The sequence below is a fragment of the Grammomys surdaster genome, unplaced genomic scaffold (assembly GCF_004785775.1).
Source record: "Grammomys surdaster isolate TR1022 unplaced genomic scaffold, NIH_TR_1.0 224, whole genome shotgun sequence".
Lineage (NCBI taxonomy): Eukaryota > Metazoa > Chordata > Mammalia > Rodentia > Muridae > Grammomys > Grammomys surdaster.
This window is the reverse complement of record NW_021604669.1, coordinates 5934831-5958258: the sequence shown is the minus strand read 5'-3', so window position 1 is coordinate 5958258 and position 23428 is coordinate 5934831. Positions and strand designations below refer to the sequence as shown.

General features: G+C 41.3%; 1 pseudogene; it reads left to right on the top strand.

Annotated features, from left to right (window-relative positions):
• Positions 1-1300: 1300 nt before the first annotated feature.
• LOC114625858 lies at positions 1301-1665 on the top strand (annotated as a pseudogene).
• The last annotated feature ends 21763 nt before the right edge of the window (positions 1666-23428 follow it).

Genomic DNA, 23428 nt, shown 5'->3' with positions numbered 1-23428 from the left:
TTTGGGTGTATTTGCTTCTCTTTGTTCTAGAGCTTTCAGGTGTGCTGTCAAGCTGCTAGTGTATGATCTCTCCAATTTCTTTATGGAAATACTTTATGGAGCTATGAGTTTTCCTCTTAGTACTGCTTTCATTGTGTCCCATAAGTTTCAGTATTGTGCCTCCATTTTAGTTAAATTCTAAAAAGTCTTCATTTCTTTATTTCTTCCCTTACTAAGTTATCATTGAGTAGATAGTTGTTCAGCTTCCATGTGTATGTGGGCTTTCTCTTGTTTTTGTTGTTGTTGAAGACCAGCCTTAGTCTGTGGTGATTTGATAGGATGCATGGGATTAATTCAATCTTCTTGTATTGGTTGAGGCTTGTTTTGTGACTGGTTATATGTTCAGTTTTGGAGAAGGTACCGTGAAGAGCTGAGAAGAAGGTATATTCTTTTGTTTTAGGTTGAAATGTTCTGTAGATGTCTGTCAAGTCCATTTGGTTCATAACTTCTGTTTGCTTCACTGTGTCTCTGTTTAGTTTCTGTTTCCATGATCTGTCCATTGGTGAGAGTGGGGTGTTAAAGTCTCCTTCTTTTATTGCTTGAGGTTCAATGTGTCATTTGAGCTTCAGTAATGTTTGTTTTACTAATGTGGGTGCCCTTGCATTTGGGGCATAGATGTTCCTCTTGGTGGATTTTTCCTTTGATGAGTATGTAGTGTTCTTCCCCATGTTTTTTGATGACTTTTGGTTGAAAGTCTATTTTATTGGGTATTACAATGGGAACCCCAGCTCCTTTCTTGGGACCATTTGCCTGGAAAAATTTGTTTCCAGCCTTTTACTTTGAGGTAGTGTCTGTCTTTGTTACCGGGGTTGTGTTTCCTGTATCAGCAAAATGCTGGGTCCTGTTTACATATTCTTCCCATTACTCTATGTCTTTTTATTATGGAATTTAGTCCATTGATGTTAAGAGATATTAAGGAATAGTGATTATTGCTTCCTGTTATTTTTGTTGTTAGAAGTAGAATTATGTTTATGTGGCTAACTTCTTTTTGCTTTGTTGAAAGATTACTTTCTTGCTTTTTCTAGGGTGTGGTTTCCTTCCTTGTGTTGGAGTTTTCCATCTATTATTCTCTGTAGGGCTGGATTGGTGGAAAGATATTGTTTATATTTGGTTTTGTCATGAAAATCTTGGTTTCTCCATCTATGGTAATTGAGAGTTTTGCTGGGTATAATAGCCTGGGGTGTCAGTTTTGTTCTCTTAGGGTCTGTATGACATCGGCCCAAGATCTTCTGGCTTTTAGAATCTGTTGAGAAGGGTCACATTGAGGTATCGCTGCTCCAGGACAGTCTTTAGGAGTCAGGATGGCTGAAGACATCAAGACTAAAATCAAGAACTACAAAACTGCCCCCTTTGACAGCCGCTTCCCAATCCAGAACCAGACTAAGAACTGCTGGCAAAACTACCTAGACTTCCACCGCTGCGAGAAGGCAATGACCGCAAAGGGGGGTGATGTCTCCGTGTGTGAGTGGTACCAGCGTGTGTACAAGTCCCTCTGCCCCGTGTCATGGGTCTCAGCCTGGGATGACCGCATAGCAGAAGGCACATTTCCTGGGAAGATCTGACCTGGCTCCGCCCACCTCTCCTCTGTTCTTTGACCTTCTTCCCGGATAGAAAGGGGGACCTCAGTATATGATGGTCCCAACCCCGGGGACCATGAATCATGATGCAACTGCTAATAAAAAGTCACTGGAAACATTTCAAAAAAAAAAAAAAAGAATCTGTTGAGAAGTCAGGAGTAATTCTGATGGATCTCTCTTTATGTTAATTGACCTTCTCTTATTGCTTTCATTTTTCTTTCTTTGTTCTGTGCATTTGGTGTTTTAATTATTATGTGACGGGAGGAATTTCTTTTCTGGTCCCATCTTTTTGGTGTTGTATAGGCTTCTTATATGGCAAGAAGCATCTCTTTCTTTAGGTTAGGGAAATTTTCTTCTATAATTTTCTTGAAGATGTTTAGAGTTAGAAATCTTCACTCTCTTTTATACCTATTATTCTTAACTTCGGTCTTTTCATTTTGTCTTGGATTTCTTGAATGTTTTGCATTAGGAGGTTTTTGCCTTTTGTATTTTCTTTGACTGTTGTGTCAATATCTTCTATGGTATCTTTTACATCTAAGATTCTCTCTTCTGTTTCTTGTATTCTTTTTTTAAAGCTCATAATCATTTATTTGATCCTTTATCCACCCACTACACAGATGCTTGTGCACACACATATACAAATAATCCACCACATGTTTTTGCCACGACAGAAAAACACTGAGAAAGACTGACTCACAGTAGGGCAGCTGTATCACCCTAGCTCTGTAGGTACGTGTGCCCATCAAATAAGTGAATAAATAAATTCACAAAATACATTCCTCTTAAGACAGTGGGAATAGAAACAATCCTGAGCTCTATACTCGGAAGGTGGATAAAAGGTTAACAATCAAGAATTTCTTATATAATTGAATGATTTGAAAGAGCATAAAAAAGAAAAGGTAGCTTTTTAAATTGGATATTTTATTTACATTTCAGATGTTATCCCCTTACCCCATTTCCCCCCTGCCCAAGAACCCCCTATTCCATCCCCCCTCCTGGTTCTATGAAGATGTGCCCCCACCCACCCCTGTACTCCCACCTTTCCACCCTCAAATTCCCCCACACTCGGCATCCAGCCCTCATGGGACCAAGGATCTCGTCTCCTACCTATGACCAACAAGGCCATTCTCTCCTACATATACAGCTGGAGCCATGGGTCCCTCCCTATGCGGTCCCGGGCTGGTGGTTTAGACCCTGGGAGCTCTGGTTGGGTTGGTATTGTTGCTCTCCTCATGGGGCTGCAAACCCTTTCAGCTCCTTCAGCTCCTACTCTCTAGCCCCTCCATTGGGAACCCCTTGACCAGTTCAATGGTTAGCTGTGAGCATCCACCTCTGAATATGTCAGACTCTGGCAGACCTCTAAGGAGACAGCTATATCAGGCTCCTGTCAGCATGCACTTCCCAACATCCACATCAGCATCTACCTTTGGTGACTGCAAATCGAATGGATACCCAGGTGGAATGGTCTCCAGACAGCCCCTCCTTCATTTTCTGTCCCAAACTTTGTCTCCATATTTGCTCCCTTGAGTACTTTGTTACTCCTCCTGAGAAGGACCAAAGCAACCATACTTGGTCTTCCTTCTTCATGAGCTTCATATGGTTTGAGAGTTGAATCTTCAGTATTGCGAGCTTCTGGGCTAATATCCAATAATCAGTGAGTGAATGCCATGTGTGTTTTTTTGTGATTGGGTTACCTCACTCAGGATGATATTTTCTAGTTCCATCCATTTACCTAAGAATTTCTCAAATTCATTGTTTTTAATAGCTGAGTAATAAATACTTTATCCTGTACCACATTTTTTTATCCATTCCTCTGTTGAAGGACATCTGGGTTCTTCCCAGCTTCTGAATATTATAAACAAGGCTGCTATGAGCATGTGTCCTTGTTATATGTTAGAGCATCTTCTGGGTATATGGCCAGGAATGGTATAGCTGGGTAATGCTATGCCCAATTTTCTGAGGAACCACCAGACTGATTTCCAGAGTGATTGCACCATCTTGCAATCCCACCAAAAATGGAGAAGTGTTCCTCTTTCTCCACATCCTTGCCAGCATCTACTATCACCTGAGTTTTTAAAGATATTTACTGGCCCTTTAAGTTGGGAATCTTCACTCTCATCTATACCTATTATCCTTAGGTTTGGTCTTTTCCTTGTGTCCTGGATCTCCTGGATGTTTTGGGTTAGGATCTATTTACATTTTGCGTTTTCTTTGACAGTTGTGTCAATGTTTTCCATGGTATCTTCTGCATGTCTTCTATGTCTTGTATTCTGTTGGTGATGCTTGTGTCTATGACTCCTGATTTCTTTCCTAGGTTCTATCTCCAGGGTAGTCTCCCTTTGAGATTTCTTTATTGTTTCTGTTTCTAGTTTTAAATCTTGGATGGTTTTGTTTAATTCCTTCACCTGTTTGGATGTGTTTTTTCACAATTCTTCAAGGGATTTTTGTGTTTCCTCTTTAAGGGCTTCTACCTGTTTACCTGTGTTCTCCTATATTTCTTTAAGGGAGTTGTTTATGTCCTTCTTAATGTCCTCTATCATCCTCATGAGAAGTGATTTTGAATCTGAATCCTGCTTTTCAGGTGTGATGGGATGCCCAGGACTTGCTATGGTAGGAGAACTGGGTTCTGATGAAGCCAGATAACTTTGGTTTCTGTTGCTTATATTCTTATGCTTGCCTTTTGCCATCTGGTTAACTCTAGTGCTACCTGCCCTCACTGTTTCTGACTGGAGACTGTCTTTCTAGTTATCTTGCTTGTGTCAGAACTCCTTAGAGTCCTGCTGTCTCTGTGATCCTGTGATCCTGAGCTCCTGGGTGGAAGAGCTCCTGGGACTCAAGCTTCCTCTGGGATCTTGAAATCCTGCTGCTCCGAGTGCAGTGGTTCCTCCACTGCTCCAAGTACAGTGGTTCCAACACTGCTCTAAGATGTTTCAGCATATGGTGTCTTCACAGGAGCAGACCTGCTAGGTGTCTGCCTCAGCCAAAAGGACCAAGCAAGGGGCAGAAGGGAAATGGTTTTCTGGAGGCTCGGGGTTTGGGTCAGTAATGGGTCCAGAGTGCCCCAGGCTCACAGTTGCAGTTCTGGGGCATAGTGTTGTGGGGGGGGAGGGATCTTACCAGCTGCTCTAGGAAGGTTCAGGATAAGGTGTCTTCACAGGAGCAGACCTGCTAGGTGTCTGCCTCAGACAAAAGGCTGTCTCTTGTATTCTGTTGGTGATGCTCTTGTCTATGACTCCTGATCTCTTTCCCAGGTTTTCTATTTCCAGGGTTGTCTTCCTTTTTGATTTCTTTATTGTTTCTGTTTCCATTTTTAGATCCTGGATGGTTTTGTTCAATTCCTTTACCTATTTTGTTGCGTTTTCCTGTGTTTCTTAAAGGGATTTATGTGTTTCCTCTTTACTGACTTCTACCTGTTTACCTGTATTCTCCTGTATTTCTTTAAGGGAGTTATTTATGTCCTTCTTAAAGTGCTCTACCAGCATCAAGAGACGTGATTTTAAATCTGAATCTTGCTTTTATGGTGTGTTGAGGTACCCAGGTTGCTGTAGTGGAAGAACTGGGTTCTGATGATGCCAACTAACCTTGGCTTCTGTTGCTTGTGTTCTTGTGCTTACCTCTTGAGCCATCTAGTTATCTCTGGTAATAGCTGGTCTTGCTGTCTCTGACTGTAGCTTGTCCCTCCTGTGAGCCTGTGAGCCTGTGATCTTAGGTGTGTCAGTATTCCTTGGAGACCAGCTCTCTCTAGGGCAGGATTTGCATGTGGAGAATACAAGGTTAGCGCTGGGCTACAGATGGAAACTGGAAGGATCCTGTTCTAGGCTGCTCTGCGGTTCCTGTGTCTTGTGGGCTCTTGGCAGGTCCCACTTGAGCCAGGTATTAGAGCAGTAGTCAGTTTCTTTTAGGTTTATGCAGGGGAAGGCCATAGATATAAGCAGGAGCAGGGCCAGGGTCCAGGGGCAGAGCCAGAAGATGGGAGTGGTGGAGTGGAGCTACGTCTTGTGGGTGGGACTACATCTCTGCAGCAAGCCTGCATCTCAGTAGCAGTCCCTGGATATGCCCATGCCTCCTTCCCCTCTAGACTGTAGCCCAGTCAACTTGTTGACATGCAATAGACTGTGCTGGGTGAATGTGGTGGTCCTGGCTGTACTGTGCGGTGCAGTATGTGGACCTTGGGTCAGGCTGAGAAGTGCAGCTCTGGAGGGTCCCAGGCCTAGCTTTTGAGCTGGGTGGTTCAGGGATAGGGACCTGGCCACATTTACTGCAGGCCTGGTTGTAGGCAGCACATGTGAGTTCAGCTCTTGTGCTAGAGTCCTGTCCCTCTCTTTTCATCCCCCACCTTGACTCTCTCCTAGTTTTCCTTTTGTATTCATGTCATATGTATGTATCTCTCTATATGTACACATATGTGGTTTTAATTTCTAAGAAGGAATGTGGTGAAAGGTTAGTGAGATGGATCCTCAGGAGGCCCTTGTCACATAAGGCTAGCTATCTGAGTCCAGTTTTTCAAACACACATAAAGGTGGAAAAAGCGAAGGGTCTTCATAAGGTTGTACTTTGACCTCCATATGCATACCTTGGCACAAGTATCTCCCTTATCATACACAAACATACACACACACACACACACACACACACACACACACACACACACACACACTGTTTATCACAGCAACAGAAAAGCAAACTAGGATGTTATCTTGTGTAAATATAACTTTTTCAGAGTGCTTGATAGAGTATACATATAGGAAGTCATGATCTGTTGTTCGACAATGAAGAAACTATGTGGAGAATCCATTTTGAATTGTTTTCCAAAGCTGTGCATATAAAAATGGGTTTCTGAAAGTTATGAGACATTACATGGTTCTTGAGATACATTTGATCTTTGCCTGATTTTTATTTTCAGATAGAATCCTTTTGTAAATACCCTATCAAATGCCTGCACAGATGTTTTGTCTTTGATGCTGTAATGGCAGGAGTGGATTTGTTCAAGTTGTAGTTCATTCTATGGAGTTCTCCAAATATGTACACATACACAGACACATACACATAGAAATATAAACACACACATTTGGCTATAGCTTCTTCTTACCAACAGTTGGTAACATTCATAGCCAAGCATGAACATAATGCTTCTACCCAGACCCTACCAGACACTTCTTTTTCAGTTGTTCTGCTTCTACATTGAACATAATCTTTCTGTTGATTTAGTCACATTTCAGAATGGCTAACTTGTTTAAATGTGTTTTTTGTGTGTGTTATTTTCAGAGAATTCTTGAAGGAGGATAGTTTCTTCACCTACTATCCAAATAGCCATGTCCATTCCTTACTGGCAATTATATCTTTGTTCAGAGCAGGAAACTGGACAGGCCTACCACCTCCTGGAAGAGTTGTAGAGAACAGAGAGTTCTGCCCATTGTAACTGTAATTGGTCTCTCACTATCTCTTGGCTCTTTGGATGTTCTGTAATACCTCCCATTAATCCAAATAGCTCACAGACCCGTTATTGGGAAATATTTCCAATGAGTTGCCCCTCCTTGCAAATACAGACTCCTAGAACTAGCCAGTTAGTTGTCCCTCTATCTACTCACCTGATTTCCTGCCACTAAAGTCAATTTTAAATTTTCAATTATTTGCCCAGTTTTGGCACATAGGCATACTCTGCACTTCCTGAGTGACTTTGTATTGCAGTGGTTTTTGTGGTTTTGAGAACATAGACTTGGTGGGCTTTTCTTTTTCATTTGTCTGATACTAAGACTGTCAAGGCCAAGCCAAAGAGGGGGTGGAAAGTGAGACACTTTACAGGTAATAAAGATATCACTCATATTTCACAGGGGGAAAAATGGCTGCATGTTAGAAACCGAGGGGAGAATTTAGAGCATATGTTTGGAATCTATAACAACCTAATTTGCTCCCCAAAGACAGTTCTGTGAGAAAGGAGGTCGGTTTGGTCAGAGGAAGGCAATTGAAAGGAGTTAGGGCTCTTAGCACCAGGGAGACTGTTAAGGAAGGTGCTCCCTGAGGAGACAATAAACACTAGATTTGCAAATATTTCCTCCAGCTACTTGCTTGCTGAAAGCTGACAGGGGGCATGTTTACGGGCATCCCAGCACCTCTCAGATGAGTGTGCCCACTCAGAGTCTGGAAGGGTTAATCTAATTGAGACTTTATTGGCTTGTGGGGAAGCTGAAGGGAAAACCACACAGAGGAACTCATGAGCCTTCATGAAAGTTTAATTTGATTCCGTGAAAAGGAAACAACTTGTATCTGGGCTTGCTGTGTTTAATATTAAAGCAAGGATGGACTCCTAAGACAGGCATGGAGCTGGGTAAAGCATAATCCACAGATGGAGCGGTGTGTGTGTGTGTGTGTGTGTGTGTGTGTGTGTGTGTGAGTGTGTGTGATAAGGGTGGGTCTTCTTTGAGTTGGAAGGCCAGGGTGAGAGTCAAACCCAGGGTCCCAGGTGGGAGCTTCTAATTAAGGCTTCATTTTCACGAAAAACCTACAATTAAGCTTCTCCACAGGTTGCTTATGAATATTTGCAAAGATAGCTTGATAACATGAACAAAAGCAGACTTCCTTAATAAACTTTAAAAACTTCATTACCAGGTCACTGGATTCAATGTATTCTTCAATTTTATATTTTAAAATAAATTTATGTCATTATACTACATCCCACATTGTATTGCTTTGGAATTCTATCCTTTTGTGTATGTGGTGTGGTGTGGTGTGGTGTGGTGTACTGTGGTGTGGTGTGGTGTTATCTCTCTGTGTAGGTCTATGAACATGGAGGCCAGAAGCCACTGTTGAGTTATTATTTCCAATTGTTCTCCACCTTGCTCTTTAAACAGGGTCTCTTACTGAACTTGGTGTTTGCAGATTCAGTTATATTCCTGGCCAGTGAGCTTCAGTGACCTTCAGAGATCTTCAGAGATCTACCTTTGTCCAATGGCACTGGGATGACAGTCCTACGATAGTAGGACTCAACTGTTTCTTTTTACATGGTTGCTGGGGACTGAACATAGGTCCTCCTTTTTACATGACAAACACTTTACCTATGAAGCCTTCTCTTCAGCCAGGGTTTTCTTCCATTTTGTTGTTAAAAAATAAACACTAAAAAACAGTTCCCAGTGATTATAAGGTTGTTTTTGGTGTTTTCCTGTCCACTCTGGTTTGAGTTTAAAATGGCCCACTTACCTTACAGACTCATGTGCTTAAACATTTGGTCCCCAGATGGTGGCACTGTTCTGCGAAGCTATGAAACCATTCAGAGATAGGTACTAGCTAGAAGACTTAGGTCACTGAGGATAGGGCTTGAAGGTGCTTCCTCCCCCAGCTGTCTGCTTTCTGCTCCGACTGAAGAGATTTAGTACGTTTCCGGGTTATTCAAGATACTCTCTAGCTGCCTGCCATCCCTTAACCATCATCATGAGCGGTCTTTCCTGAACCATGAGCCAAAACAAAGCAAGCCCCCTCCACCTGTCTGCATGACATTGCTGCCCCCAGCTTCTCCAAATTCCATCTTAATTTTCTGCCAGGTAAATAGGGCTCTGTCAAAAGGCTAGAAATTGCTGACCTTGTCTCATTCAGCAGCTGAACAGTGAGAGTGAAGGAGGGGGTGGGCGGAGACTCCGGGGACCTTCCAGCCTTGTTTGAAGTGAGAAATGCTAAGCCTGCCATATTTAATGGCTGGCCTGGGAGCTCAGCTGAAAGCAGGAAAGCTGCACTTCTCCTTGACTCTGGCTGCCCTGTAACACTGCCAGGGGCCATACTAAGTGGTGGCTTCAGTCTGCCTCTAGATAGGGCCAAGGGACCAGCAAAGATTTCCAGGCAGCAGTTTGTCTAGTAGGCCTCTGGCTTTCTCTTTTTAACCCTTTTACTTGTAAAAGAAAAACTTGTTTCTTTGTGGAGGGTCTCTATTATTTGCTTTTCTTACTGTTGTGACCAAACTATCTGATAAGAAGTAGGGTTTATTTTGACTTACAGTTTAAGGGAATAGAGTCCATCATGGAGTGGAAGTTACAGAGGCAGGCATGGGAGGCATCTGTCACATTGTGCCCTCAGCCAGGAAGCAGTGAGAGAGGAATGCTAGTACTTAGTCTACTTTCACAGAGGAGTGCTCATACTTAGCCTACATTCTCCTTTTTTTTTTCTCTTTGTTTTGTTTTTGATTTTTGTTTTTCTGAGACAAGGTTTCTCTGTATAGCCCTGGCTGACCTGGAACTGTCTCTGTAGACCAGGCTAGTCTTAAACCCTGAGATCTGTCTGCCTCTACCTTCTGAGTGCTGGGATTAAAGGTATGCTTTAACTGCTCACTTCCTGTGGTTAGGATGGTTCTTCTCATCTCAGTTAACCTAATCTAGAAACTTTCATAGACACACCCATAGGTTTGTCTTTTAGGCAATTCTAAATCCTATCAAGTTGATAATTTTAACCATCGCATTAAGATTCCCTGCAGAGCTACAAAAAGGCATTGGGAAGCTCTTCAGAGCAGCACTCGCAGGAGGGTGGGAGAACAGGAAAGTCTGCCATGGGACCAGCAATTCCAATAAAAGCCTAGCTCTCTGCAGCCCTCTCTAGCCATCAGCTACCTTCCAAAGGTCCAAACCTCTATTGGTCAAGATGGCAAATTGGAAATTATCCTTTCAGAAGATGTTCTGGGTTAAAGTCTTCTAATGCTCTGGGACTATGGCATGCATGTATATCAGTTTGATCCTTGAATCACTTTTGAATTCAGTACAGGTCTTCTGGAACAAACACTCTTGTCTTATATTTCTATCTAGTGCCCCAGCTGGCCACAGCTGCCTCTGATTCCCCTGTGAAGATGTTTTCTTCTCCACCGACTGACATCTGAACAAAGTCTTCTCTTATCAATTAAAGAAAGTACCCCTAAGATTTAAAAAAGCAAAAAGCTGCAGTCAATACTTGTAAAAGTCTTCTCCTTGCCTTTTCAGGATGTCTAATTATCAATATGAGTGGGCAGTTTGGCGAAGCCCTTGCTGATTAATTTATCAAATGCCGAAGTCTTTCTCATTCACCTCTCAGTTCAGTTAAGTGACAGATATGACAAGCAAGACACTGTCTCTGAAAAGCCCTTGCCTTTCCATGGCATGGTCTTTATTCCCAATCCACATTGTTCATTTCACTATTTCTCACGATGAATGGTCCTGGACTGGTTCCTGAAACCCATCTCACCTACCTTCTCTGGAACGAGTGACCTCAGGCAGTCTGTGGCTCAGGGCAAAGCCACAAATTCATTAACTGTCTCAGCCACTGATGGATTGCCCTGCCCAGCCCCCCAGCCCACTCTCTGATGAGAATCAATTTCATTCTCTCCTACAGATGCACTGATAGCATCCTCTAATGAATAACAAGCTGCAGCTCATGTGTGTGTGCTTGGTGTGCCATCATTCTCCAAAGTAGCTTTCCCACCTGCTGTGATGTAGCATTGAGAACAGTAATTACTATCATCTCCATTTACGAGAAGAGGGAATTTATTCTTAGACAGATGAATGTCAACTGTCCAAGTTCACCACCTCGTTTATCCAACTGCCATAATCGAGGCATAATATACCAACTTAATACTCAGTGGCATTCAACAAGAAACATTTATCTAGTTCACTCATCTATGTGTTAAACATGCGTCAGCTGAATGCACTGGGTCTGGCTGATATGGTTGGTTCTGTTCCAGGAGTCTTTCATTCTCCAGAGACAGAGGGCTATTCTGATGTGCCCTGTGTGGTTATGATGGAAACTCATGACCCTAGACATGGATCTGGTACATACTTACTTAAATCTTACCCATCTGTCAAAGGCTGTCTTATAGCTAAATCAAGTAAAGGGTTGGTAAAGAGGCTTTGGTGTCTTCTGTGGAAGGAGCTGCAGTCACATGACAGAGGCACATGTCAAGGAGTGATAAAGACTCCTGTCTTTGAGTTGCAATGAACTATAGTCACTTTGTCTACAATCCAGACTATCCTAGTCTTTGGGCATGTCTGTGAGGAATTTTCTTTTTATATCAATTGAGATGAAAGTATCTGCTTATTATGGATGGCACCAGTTTCTAGACATATTGTAAGAGAGTGGAGAGAGTACTTTGAGTGCAGATACATATGCATGCATTAATTTCTTCCTGCTTCTTGAGTATATATGGATGCAATATGATTGGCTATGTCAATGTCCAGCTACTATGACTTTCTCACAATGAAATATGATCAAAAGTCTAAAAGATGTTTTCCTCAAAGTACTTATATTCTCCTGGTATAAATATTTGAAGGGATATGTCTGTTGTACCAGGCTCTTTTAGAAATGATTTTATAGGAGCCAAGGAGTGGTGATGCATGTCTTTAATCCCAGCACTCAGGAGACAGAGGCAGGTAAGATTCTCAATTTGAAGCCAGCCTGGTCTACAAAGAAAGAAAGAGAGAGTTCCAGGACATCTAGGGCTACACAGAGAAATCCTGTCGCAAAAAATAAAATCAAAAGCAAAACCATCAAAACCAACCAACCAACTAACCAACCAAATAAATAAATAAATAAACAAACAACAACAGAATGATTTAGTAGAGTAGTTTATGATCTCACCTGTCCCAATTCATGTATTAGAAACAACCCTTAATGTAATAATAGTATTGGAGGGTGAAACATCTTATAGGTCTTCTTTTATGAATATACTAATGTTATTCCTTTATAAAAGGCTTCAACAGGAGTCTTTTCTTTCCTTCCTCCTGACAATGAGGACACCGTTTCACTCCCCCTAGAGGAGGTTATCTTGTATATTAAGGGGAGTTCTCAGCACATGTCAGTGACTTGATTTTGTACTTCTAGTCTCCAGAACTTTGAGGAATAAAGATATCTTTCATATGTTTCCTGCAGTCTGTAGTAGCTGCTTAGAGCAGCACAGATAACTAAGAGAATAAGACACAGCTTCCGTTTCTATGGAGCCTAATTCCTAGCGAAAAGGACCGGAACGATGGCTAGTGATACAGATGCTGTGCTTCTATGAAGGGCCAGAGAGCAAATGTTTTTGATTTAGAGACTTAGGATTAGGTCTCTGATGCTATGGATGATCTCACAGTAGATCAGGAAGGCAACCATAGAGTAAACAAGAGTGAATGAATTATCATAAAACTTTGTTTACAAAACCAAGCCAAGTAGGATTTGTTATATGTACACAATTAATACAGTAATGGAATGTGTGATGATTTGACTGAGTATGTCACTCCCTATTGGTCCATATATTTGAATGCTTGGTCCACAGTTGGTAAAACTGTTTGAGAAAGATTTGGAAGTGTGGCCTTGTTGAAAGTGTGTCGCTGGGGATAGGATTTGGGGTTTCAAAAGCCCACCCCATTCTTATTTATGTCTCTGTCTGCCTCCTACTTGCAGACAAAGATATAAACTCTCAGTTCCAGTGTTGTGCCTGTTGCCATGCTTCCCCCCCCAACCCCCCATAATGAAGGCCATGGACTCACATATTGAAACTGTGAAACACAATAAGCCTTTTTCTTCAATAAAGTCGTGGTGTCTCATCACCAGGATAGAAATGAAATAAGAAAGAATAGCAGCAGAAGGGGTACAGATTAGAGGACAACTTTTTATCCATGTAACTTAAGCTGAGCCCTGAATAACAGGAGGAAAGAGGGACATCAATCAAGCAAAAGCCATAAGAGAGAAGGTCCGGGTCATGGAAGAGCTAGCACAAAGGCACAAAGACACAAAGGTTAGAAGAATCCAAGGAATGAAAGCAACCTGAAGATGAACAGTGTGGTTGAACTTATGGGAGAAAGGGAGAACAAGGTGAGTGTAACTTGGGCTAATAAATTCAGGTTTTATAAGGAGTGTAATATGAAGTGTAAAGGGGAAAAATTATTCTGACACTTGTTAAAAATAGCAAGACAGATTGCATTTAAATTTCTACAATAGAGGATAGCAGGGTCAGTGATGAAGACAATTGTGTTTCTGTGCATCGTGTAGGATAGAGCTGAAATCCACTCTAATTATAGCAAATTTCTCTGGCTATAGAGCCAAGAATTGGGGAATGTGGTGGCTAGTTTTCATTGTCAACTTGACACAGTCTCAAATCACCTGGGAAGAGAGTCTCCATAAGGGACTGTCTCGGTCACATTATCATATAAGGGGGGTATCTTGATTATATTAGTTGAGCTGGGAATACCAGCTCATGTGGGTGGCTCCATTCCCTAAGCAGGGGGTATTGAACTGAATAAGAACAGAGAAATAAAGCTGAGTATAGGCATGCATACACTAACTATTTCTGTTTGCTTCTTGACTGTGTATGGGTGTGCTATAGTCAGCTATGCCAGGCTCCTGATTGGTAGTATATTCCTAGTGATGTAGTAGATTGAGTGAAAAATGCCTCACCTAGGCTCGTGTATTTGAAAATTTGTCCCTAGTTGTTGTTGGTGTTTGGAGAGTTTATAGATCCTTTAAGAGATACGGTCTCGCTGGAGGAAGTATGTTGCTGGAAGTGGGTTTGGAGGATATATAGCTTTATACCAGTTTCTGTTCCCTCTCTCTGCTTCCTATGTGCAGATAAAAAACCAAAATGTCATCAGTCAGCTTCCAGCTCTTGTCCCCATTCCATGCTGTCCTTTCTATGATGGACTTGTTTCCCGGAAATCACAGCCCAAACAAATCATTCCTTCCTTATTTTGCTTTGGGTCAGATTGTTTTATAACAGCAATGGAAAACTAATGAAATTAGACTTTAACATGATCACATGAGGTAAAATAAACCACTTCTTCTATCAATTACTTTTGTTAGAGTTTATTATCACAGCAACAGAAGGAACACCAAGACAGGCTTCCAGTAAATAGAAAATTGCTCTGAGGGTTGGAATCTAGGAGGATTCTTTCTCAGCTGCTTGATACAATGTTTACTAATAAAAAGGTCAAGTTTTTAGACAAAAATATATGGAAAAAGAAACACCTTCATATATCAAAAGTTGGGACTCTTACGTAGAGAATATAAGTGGGATACAGAGGACACCAAGACTGGGGCTTGGCCTGTAATAGTCTGTCTCTGATTGAAAGGAAGAGCTGGAAGAAATGTCAGAATAACTTCTATTAATTCTATATGGAAAGTTGTGGATGATGCCTTTAGCAATATAACTAAAAAGCAATAAAATGAATGACAGTTAAGGCATAAGGCATCGTGTGAAAACTCCTAACTTTCATGTTGAGATGATTTGGTACCTGTTTAAACCAATTGATTTGGCTTCCCAATGGTCAACTGTAACATTTTTTGTTTGTCACTGAGCATGAGCAACTCTGTTTTGAACTTCAGGCCAATTTGGAAAATATACTTGAAGTTATTATTAATATGTCAACTGAAATAAATTAAATACATTAAGGTTTTTATTTTTAAAAAAGAGTTTTGTTTTGTTTTTTTTTTAAACCGGATGAAACTGAACTTGTCAGTACAAGGTCAGAGTAGTGGGACAAAGTCAAGATGTACTCACTACAGAAGTACAGAGCAGCCTGAGGTCTGGACAAAGAGAAAGCCTGTTACACATCACTGGAGGAGTTTGAGAAGAGGAGTGACATGCTTTAATTTTTATTTAATCAGACTGCTTGTTGTTTCTGGACTGATTTCAAGAAGATAAGAGCAGAAGCAGGGAGAAAGCATAGAAAGTGACCTTCCTAGTCTGCTAGAAGCTGGGCATTGGAGAGGTGTGTCAATGAAAACAGACAAAAGTATGTAGCTTGAAAGATGCTTGGAATAGAGGTTAGAAGGACCTTCCAGTGGGCTGGATATAGAAGTGCAGAGGAGGAGAAAACCGAGATCTGAACTGACAACTGCTGGAGAAGGCTATGGTCTCACTGAAATGGAGAAGACTAGGGAGGGAGCAGCTTTGGTACCTAACATAATCTCTGACCATGAAGGTGACCCCTAGTGTGCCACTAGACTCTCTTAATCACTGTCATAGCCTGAGGGGGATAATCAGGCAACAGAAGAAGAGAATGAGCTCCTTTTGGCTTTGGTAATTTCTGCAATGACTACTAGACATCTACAAGGTGCTGTGAAGTGGATCATGTATTCATGAGTCTGGAGTCTCATGGAAAGGTAGTTTCTAGAAAGACAGATGATAGAGTGCATCTGTGATAAATCATACCTGAAACTCCAGTTGTTAAGACACTGGGTAAGAAAGTTCAGGGATGGATAGGAAGTTAGCTGAAGTTGAGGTTTAGGAATCCTTACCTTCAAGTGTATGAAAAGATACTTGCAAAGGAGACTGAAAGCACAGCCAGGATGTAGAAGGAAATCCAGGAAAAAAAGTAACAGAAACTCTGAAGAAGTAGTTGGAAGTATTTCCTGCTGTTGGGAAATTTTTAAAAATACAGTTAGAGTATGCTCAGATTTGGAGATAGATAATGAGTTCCATAAAAATCCCTGAAAAGTACTGTGAAACCCAATCACGATTTGATGACATCATACAAAAGAGTTCCTGTTTCAATTTTACAACTGATAAAAACATAACACAATAGAATATATATTGTTAGGTGTATAATTAGCAGAAATTTCCTTTGCGTGACTAATGTCTGAATATGAACAAGAAGAGGTCAGGTGTCTTGTACCATTACCTTGAACAATGTGAAAAGAATATAATTAGGCAATTCAACAAAATTGCACTTCTGGTAGGTGCGTTGACACTCACCTGAAATCCCAGCATGGGGGAAGCAATGCAGGGGGTCTCAAGTTTGAGACTGCTTGAGCTACATAGTGTGACTCTGTTAAAAAAAAAAAGAAGAAAAAAGAAAAAGAGAAAAACACCCTGAAATTTTGAGTATATGGCAGGATGTTCAGGTAAATCAAAGATAGGCAAAATAAAATAACAATAAGTTACAAATTATAATACTTGCAGAGTATTAAACATTAGTTCTTATTACAGAATGATAGGCCCATGAGGTAAGAGCAATGGTAGTCTGACTACCAGGAGGTGATGGTTAAGCTGAAATTTACAAGATGTATGAAATTCTAACAGGCAGAGTGGGCTGGAAGAGCTACGGGGCAATGGACTCCAAGAAACAGATACTGTGAATACAGGACTAGAAATGATTGTTCAAGACTTTGACAATGACATGCTAGTTATCAATCACCCCTACCAGGGTCTTCAAGAGTAGGTTAGAGGCAGGTTTACAAGAACAACTCCTGCACACAGCAAATGCATAGAAGAAAATAAGGCAAAGCATCTATTATTAGTGAGCTAAGTTATAGGGGTGACATCACCACTAAAATAGTACACTGTCCTCTAGGAGAATTGGGGGCAGGAGTTTCATAATATGATTTAATCCTGGCAAAGTGTTTAATTTTCTTCCTTAGTGTTGAGCTGCTAAAACCCCTCAGTTAACCCTGCTTCCTCCAAACAAAAATAAAAACAAAACCTAAGAAGCATAAGGCATGGATCTATCTAGGATGGTGGTAGAGGCCTGAATTTGATGGAACAGATATTCTCAGTGAAGCTGAGAATATTGTATAGAGCAGGATCCACAGCTCCTAGGGACACCGTGGACATAGCAGCATAGGAAGAGGAGAGAGGCTCCTGAAACAGACTTTAAATTAATACCCCATAGTAATAAACCTTGAAGATTGTGTTTCAACCACATAGTATTCAGGAGGAGTTCTGGAAGAGGCTCTCAAACCCCAAACCATGGCAGCTACAAAGCATGGCATATTTATTCTGGCCCGCCCAGCAAGATGCTAGAGAGGGTCATTTGTCTGAGCTAGGGGTTCAGTAAGCGACCCGATCGTCTGTAAAAATAGAGACATCCAGGCCAGTTCTGCCTCTCTCAGACTTGCTGCCAAGCCCTCGCGTGATAAAGCTGGTAATTCGTAGAAAGCTGAATACCACTGGAGATGTGGGGACTATTATTATTTCCCCACCTGCTGCTGTTAATGGCTCTGTGGTGCCCTGCAACCAAAATCTGCTAAGGAAATCTAAATTCTCACTGAGGAGCAAACAAAACAAGCCTTGGCAACTTATCAGAAAAATAAGACATAATAACATCCTTGGGGCAGGAAAAAAAAGGGGGGAGACCCTCTTTGGTCCAAACTGTAGCCCACTCAGAAACTTCAAGTTCCAGGATTCCAACTCAGCTGAATTGCTTCACAGTTCTCTTTCTTTTTAAAGATGATAAATAACAGGATTTCAGATTTGGGGGATGGGCCTCCTCACAGACTTTCTGGACCTTTGTCGCCTTGCAATATAGTATTTCAAATGACACTCAAGTAACTCTGAGGTGTAAAGATTGGAGTGGCTTAAAGGTAAATGTGATGTGGAACACTGTGTACCATGGTTTTATATGTTAATGTGTGTGTCCTATGTGTGAAGATACACACTTGTGAGCATGTCTGTGGAGATCAGAGGGCAACCTTGAGTCCCGTTCTTTAGGTGTTAAACACCATTGCTTCTGAGACAAGGATGCACTGGACTGAAAATTGAATAGGCTAGATTGAACTATCAGGAAACTCCCTGGTTCCACCCGTCTCCACCTCCCAGGGCTGGTATTACAAGAATATCACCCTGTCCATCTTAGTTTATGTCAGTTTGGGGTTGAACTCTCATCCTGTGCTTGTTAGACAAGCACTTTACTAACTTCTCTTTTCATCTAGTCCCTGGACCACACATTTCATCCTTTGAATAGACATATTTTAGTTGGTTCAACCCTGAAATATAATGCAACTTGTGGATTTTTATGGCATATTGCATTTCTTCATACCTATGGCAGCTGTGAGGGCACTAAAGGGCATGGAGACACAAGGTTATACGCTTTAGGCTTTCAACCAGTTTTCTTGCTTCCATGAAAAGTCTCTGTGTTTAAATTCATGCTGTGGAAGTTCATGTACATAACATTGGTGAAGAGAAGATCCTTTCTGAGCAGCTTCACAGTAATGGGCCATCAGAACCTGACATCTGACTCTTGACATTTTTTCCCCCAGTTCCCAGTGTCCTCTGATCTTGCTAAATATTCCTTTCCATTTCCATAGTTCTCCTTACCTAGAGGTTAGGCTATGGAGATATTAATCCCATCCAGATTCAGTAGAGATACCCCCATGCCCACCCCCAGGCCATCTCTAACCCTTACCAAGTTCTTCCAGTCACCAGGGCTCCCCTCTGTCAATCATGAATCACATGCCTTAGGGTTTATAGGCAAAACCTAGCAGAAAAATCTCTAATTTGGCCACACTCTGTCAGCTCGGTAACTGTGGCTCATTTGCTGTTTGGCTCTTGTCACACAAAGTCACATTCTGTGTCAGACCCTCCTGCATCAACTCTGGGGTCTACTCTGTGCACTTACTTTGATCAATGGGCCATCTTTAGATTGGAACAAAGAAGGAATGTAACAAGCATGAGTATGCAGAGGTTTTGCTTGAGATACTCCGTGAAGAACTGAGGTGACATCAGATGCCTGCCTGGAATACATTCTTCGTCAATGCCTAGTTGCCCTGGATCCCTCAAAGCCTTTCAGCTGCATGAGTAATCATGAGGGAGACCAGCCTCCCAAGCTGAGCCAGGTCTGAGTTGTTGAACTATGAACAAATTGTTAAAGGTTGTTTCAAATGTTCATGGATACTTGGTGTCCAGCAATAGACATGAAATATGCAGGAACATGGCTCACCTCCACCAGACCAGTGACCTCAAAGTTGGTTCCTAATAAATGACAATGCCTGATATTAATCCCTCATTCTCCACTTGCACTAACTACATGACCACAAACCAGGTTTCCTTGAGGCTTTGGGTTCATTGTGAAAAGGCACACTATGGCTTACGCAGAGGATCTGGTGAAAAGAATCAGTCAGTCAGATGCTTATTACTGACTATATACTTGAGACACAACTTAAGGGAGGGAAGGTTTATTTGGGCTCATGGTACCAGAGGCTTCAGTATTCTATCAGTTAGGAGGAAAGGACAGAGAGGCTCACAGGACAGTAGATGGGAGAGGGGGGAAGAGAAAATGGGGGAGCGGGAGGTTATGGATGCATACTCTAGCTATCTTTATTCCCACTTTTATCCCATCTCGGTACCGTATTCAGGGTGGATTTTCTCCTAGTTAATCATCTCTGGAAATTTCCTTGCAAATGCCCTGGAAGGTTCTTTATTAATCTCTCAGGCAATTCTCAATCCAGTCAGACTGACAATGAGATTAACCCATCACAGAAAATATAATGAATGGGCCAAGTACAGTTTCTAGCATGGGATACTTGGAAAAGTGTAAAACCTAGCCATATTCAACTGATAGTACTTCACACTGACCTGAGGGAATTTCTAGGTTCCCAGGAATAGTGAATTAATTGCCTCAAAGTTCCTAAGGAATTCTAAAATTGTGGAAGCAATTCGGTTCTAAATAAATGTTTATCAAATGAATAATCAATGATTTTCTTCCCGGATTAATCAGTAGGACTCTAAAGGTCTTTTTCTTCTCTCCTCCCCTCTCCTCCCCTCCCCTCCCCTCCCCCCCCCTCCCCTCCCCTCCTCCCTCCTCTCCCCTCCTCCGCTCCGCTCCTCTTCGCTCCTCTTCGCTCCTCTTCACTTTTGTTTCCTTTTTCTTTCAAAGCAGTGTTTTCTCATCTTGCCAGGAAAGTTATTTTATTTTAAAATGTATTTAAATTGATGAAGGACATAAATATTGCACACATTAGTGGAAGGCAACATGATGTTTCAATACATACAAGCACAGTACAATGTTCAAATCAGGGCGAACATATCTTCCTCCCCAACATTTATGAATTCTTTGTAACGAAACATTCAAAGTGCTTTATTCTAGTTCATTCAAATATTATAGATGTCTTTGTTAGGGTTATTAATGTGATGGAGCACCATGACTAAAAGCAAGTTCGAGAAGAAAGGGTTTATTTGGCCTATACTCCCACATCACTGTTCATCATTAAAGGAAGTGAGGACAGGAATGAACCCAAACAGGCCAGGAACCTAGAGGCAGGACCTGATGGAGAAGAAATGGGGGGGTGGTATTTCTTATTGGCTTGCTTCTCAAGACTTGCTCAACCTGCTGTCTTGTAAAATCCAGGACCACCAGCTCAAGAATGGCACCACACATAATGGCTTGGGCCATCTTCCATCAACCACTAATTAAGAAAATGCCTGACAGGCTTGCATACAGCCAGATCTTATGGTGACATTTTCTACAGTTTTTAAACTGAGATTCACTCCTATCACATGACTTTAGCTTGTGTCATGTTGACCTAAACTACCCAACACCCCATGTGTTATTGTTTTCCAATACATTGGCTTGGATCCAACATGTCTTAGGGTTTCTATGGCTGTGAAGAGACATCATGACCACATTGACTATTATAAGGAAATCATTTAATTGGGACTGGTTTACAGTTCACAGGTTTAGTCCATTATTGTCATGATGGCAGACATGTTGCCGGAAAGGTAACTGAGAATTCTATATCTGGATTGACAGGCAGTAGGATTAAACTGTACCACTGAGCATGGCTTGAGCATTTGAGACCTCAAAGTATGCTCCCAGTAGCACACCAATTCCAACAAAGCCACACCACCTAATAGTAGCACTGTCTATGGGCCTATGGAGGGTATTTTTATTGAAACCACCATACAACATTTCCATATGATATTATTTTTATTATATGAAAGCTCACCTGAATTTCTAATTGTAAATTGCTCTCCGTTAATTTTCCTTTCTCCTCTGTCCTTTCCCAAAGGCTATTAAAAGTTCTTAAAATACTTACCTTTGTATTAAATACATACATATTTAATATATTTTGTATTTTTAAATATTTTAAATTTATTCTTTGATATACATGTTATGTCTTAGTCATATCCATCCTTCATTCTCTTCTCCTTCTCCCTGTGACTCTCCATTACATGTTCTTCTGAACCTTGTATCTTGTTTATTTTTTAAAAAACAATATAACCCACTGAGTCTAAATAGTGCTGCATAGGTGTGGGGTCGACCACTGGACAAAGTCATTGGGCATCCTCACAAGGAGACGTGACTCTCTTCTAGCAGCCAATAGCTTCTCAGTTAGAATTGGGGTTTGATGAGTTCCTCTCCAACACATGCCAGACTAGCTTGATCCCGTGTAGGTGAGCACAGTTGCTATGACTTCATGAAGGCAACAACAAAGTAATTTCTGGAGGAGAAGATTTTGAAACACTCTGCCACATCCTGTGGCTTGTACATTCTTTCTACCCCTTCAGTAATGTTTTTCGAGTTTTTCAAGTGAACTGGACAGTGGTTAAAATAAGTGGTTATTATGTTGGGATGCACAGGTGGTCAAAGAGCTGAGAATAAGTGCCTGTGGGTGCTCAGGCCTAAATGGGATATCTACACCAGGCAGTCTTCTGATTGGTTTTATGTTTCTGAGTGAGTTCTTCAATTTTTGTGAGCATCCTTCTAACTCTGCCTTGTTATAAGAACTAAACATAAGATCTACTACCTAGCAAAGTTTCGCTCATTGTCATTGAACGTTTTATCTGTAGTAAACTAAGCCTCTAGATATCCCAGGGCAGACTTACAACTGACACAAGAAAGTTTTACCATATCAGACCAAGTAAATTCAAAAACTGGGCAAAGGAAGGCAGTAACATATGTTTCTGAACACCTCCAGTTAAGCAGGTTATTGCCAGGGGCTGCAGAGTCAGTAGTGAATGTGACTGAGAATCTAACCAAAAGGAACTTAAAGCAGAGAGGAGGGCTGTCTAATGTATGATGGAATGTGATGTCATCCCCAATCCTCCACTTCATGTCTGTTGTGTTCTCTTTATACCTACAGGTCTAACCTAACCCTATTTCCTTTCTTTTGACTCTTTCAATGAACTAAGCTCATTCTCAGTACTGTACCGGGCACTATATCCTAACAGTACTTGGAATGTTCTATTTCCACATAACTGGATTTTTCTTTTTCACACGGATTTTAATACAAAGATTTCTTTCTCAGAAACCCTTCTCAGAACTATTATCTATAGTTGGCTAGGCAACTCCAGTGGGAAACTATGTTTACATTAAAATCTGCTAGAATTATAAAAGAACAGTGACCAGAGTCAGGCTGGGTCACCCTTGTCTATTTTGACTATGAAATTTAATAATTTCCCAACCAAATCTGTGTGTGTGTGTGTGTGTGTATGTATGTTTTAAATGTTTTGCATAGTAATTATCACTCTCCAATTAATTAACTTAATTTTTAACTTGTTTGCTATCTACTTGCCCACATAAGAATGACAATTCCTCAAAAACTTCACCTGTGACATTGTAGTCTACAAAGTAGCTGATGGCCTAGATCAATGCCTGATCAACATGTGATCAACAAGCACATGGCTTAAATTTGAAGAGATGTCAACAAGGAAGATCAACAAGAGAAAAATGTCACAGGAAGAAGGTGAATGAATTCATTCTTTCTCAACTTCATGCTTCTGCTTCTCCTCTGCTCCTCTAGTTCCTTTACTCTCCACACAGATCATCAGATGGCGATGGCTGCTTCCATGCTTCTAGAGTGGAACATAATTGTTTTAGTCTGGGCCAAGTATCTACTCAGCAATGGTCATGGAAACATTGGTATCACTTGGCTAACAACTAGTGGGAACAGGTATTTCCTCAGGAAATGTATTTGTAGTCTAGACATATTTTTGGTATTTCTAAAGGAGAAAATGGTAGTTCCTTCAGTGAGGGTGACAGCCAATAGGTCCCTTTAGTCAGCAGAGCTGGCCAAATGATAAAAATCCAAGTTCACAGGGCTAGTGAGCTGGATCAGTTAGTCCAGTGTTTGACCAACAGTATGAGACTGGAGTTTGCCCAACATTCATATAAAAA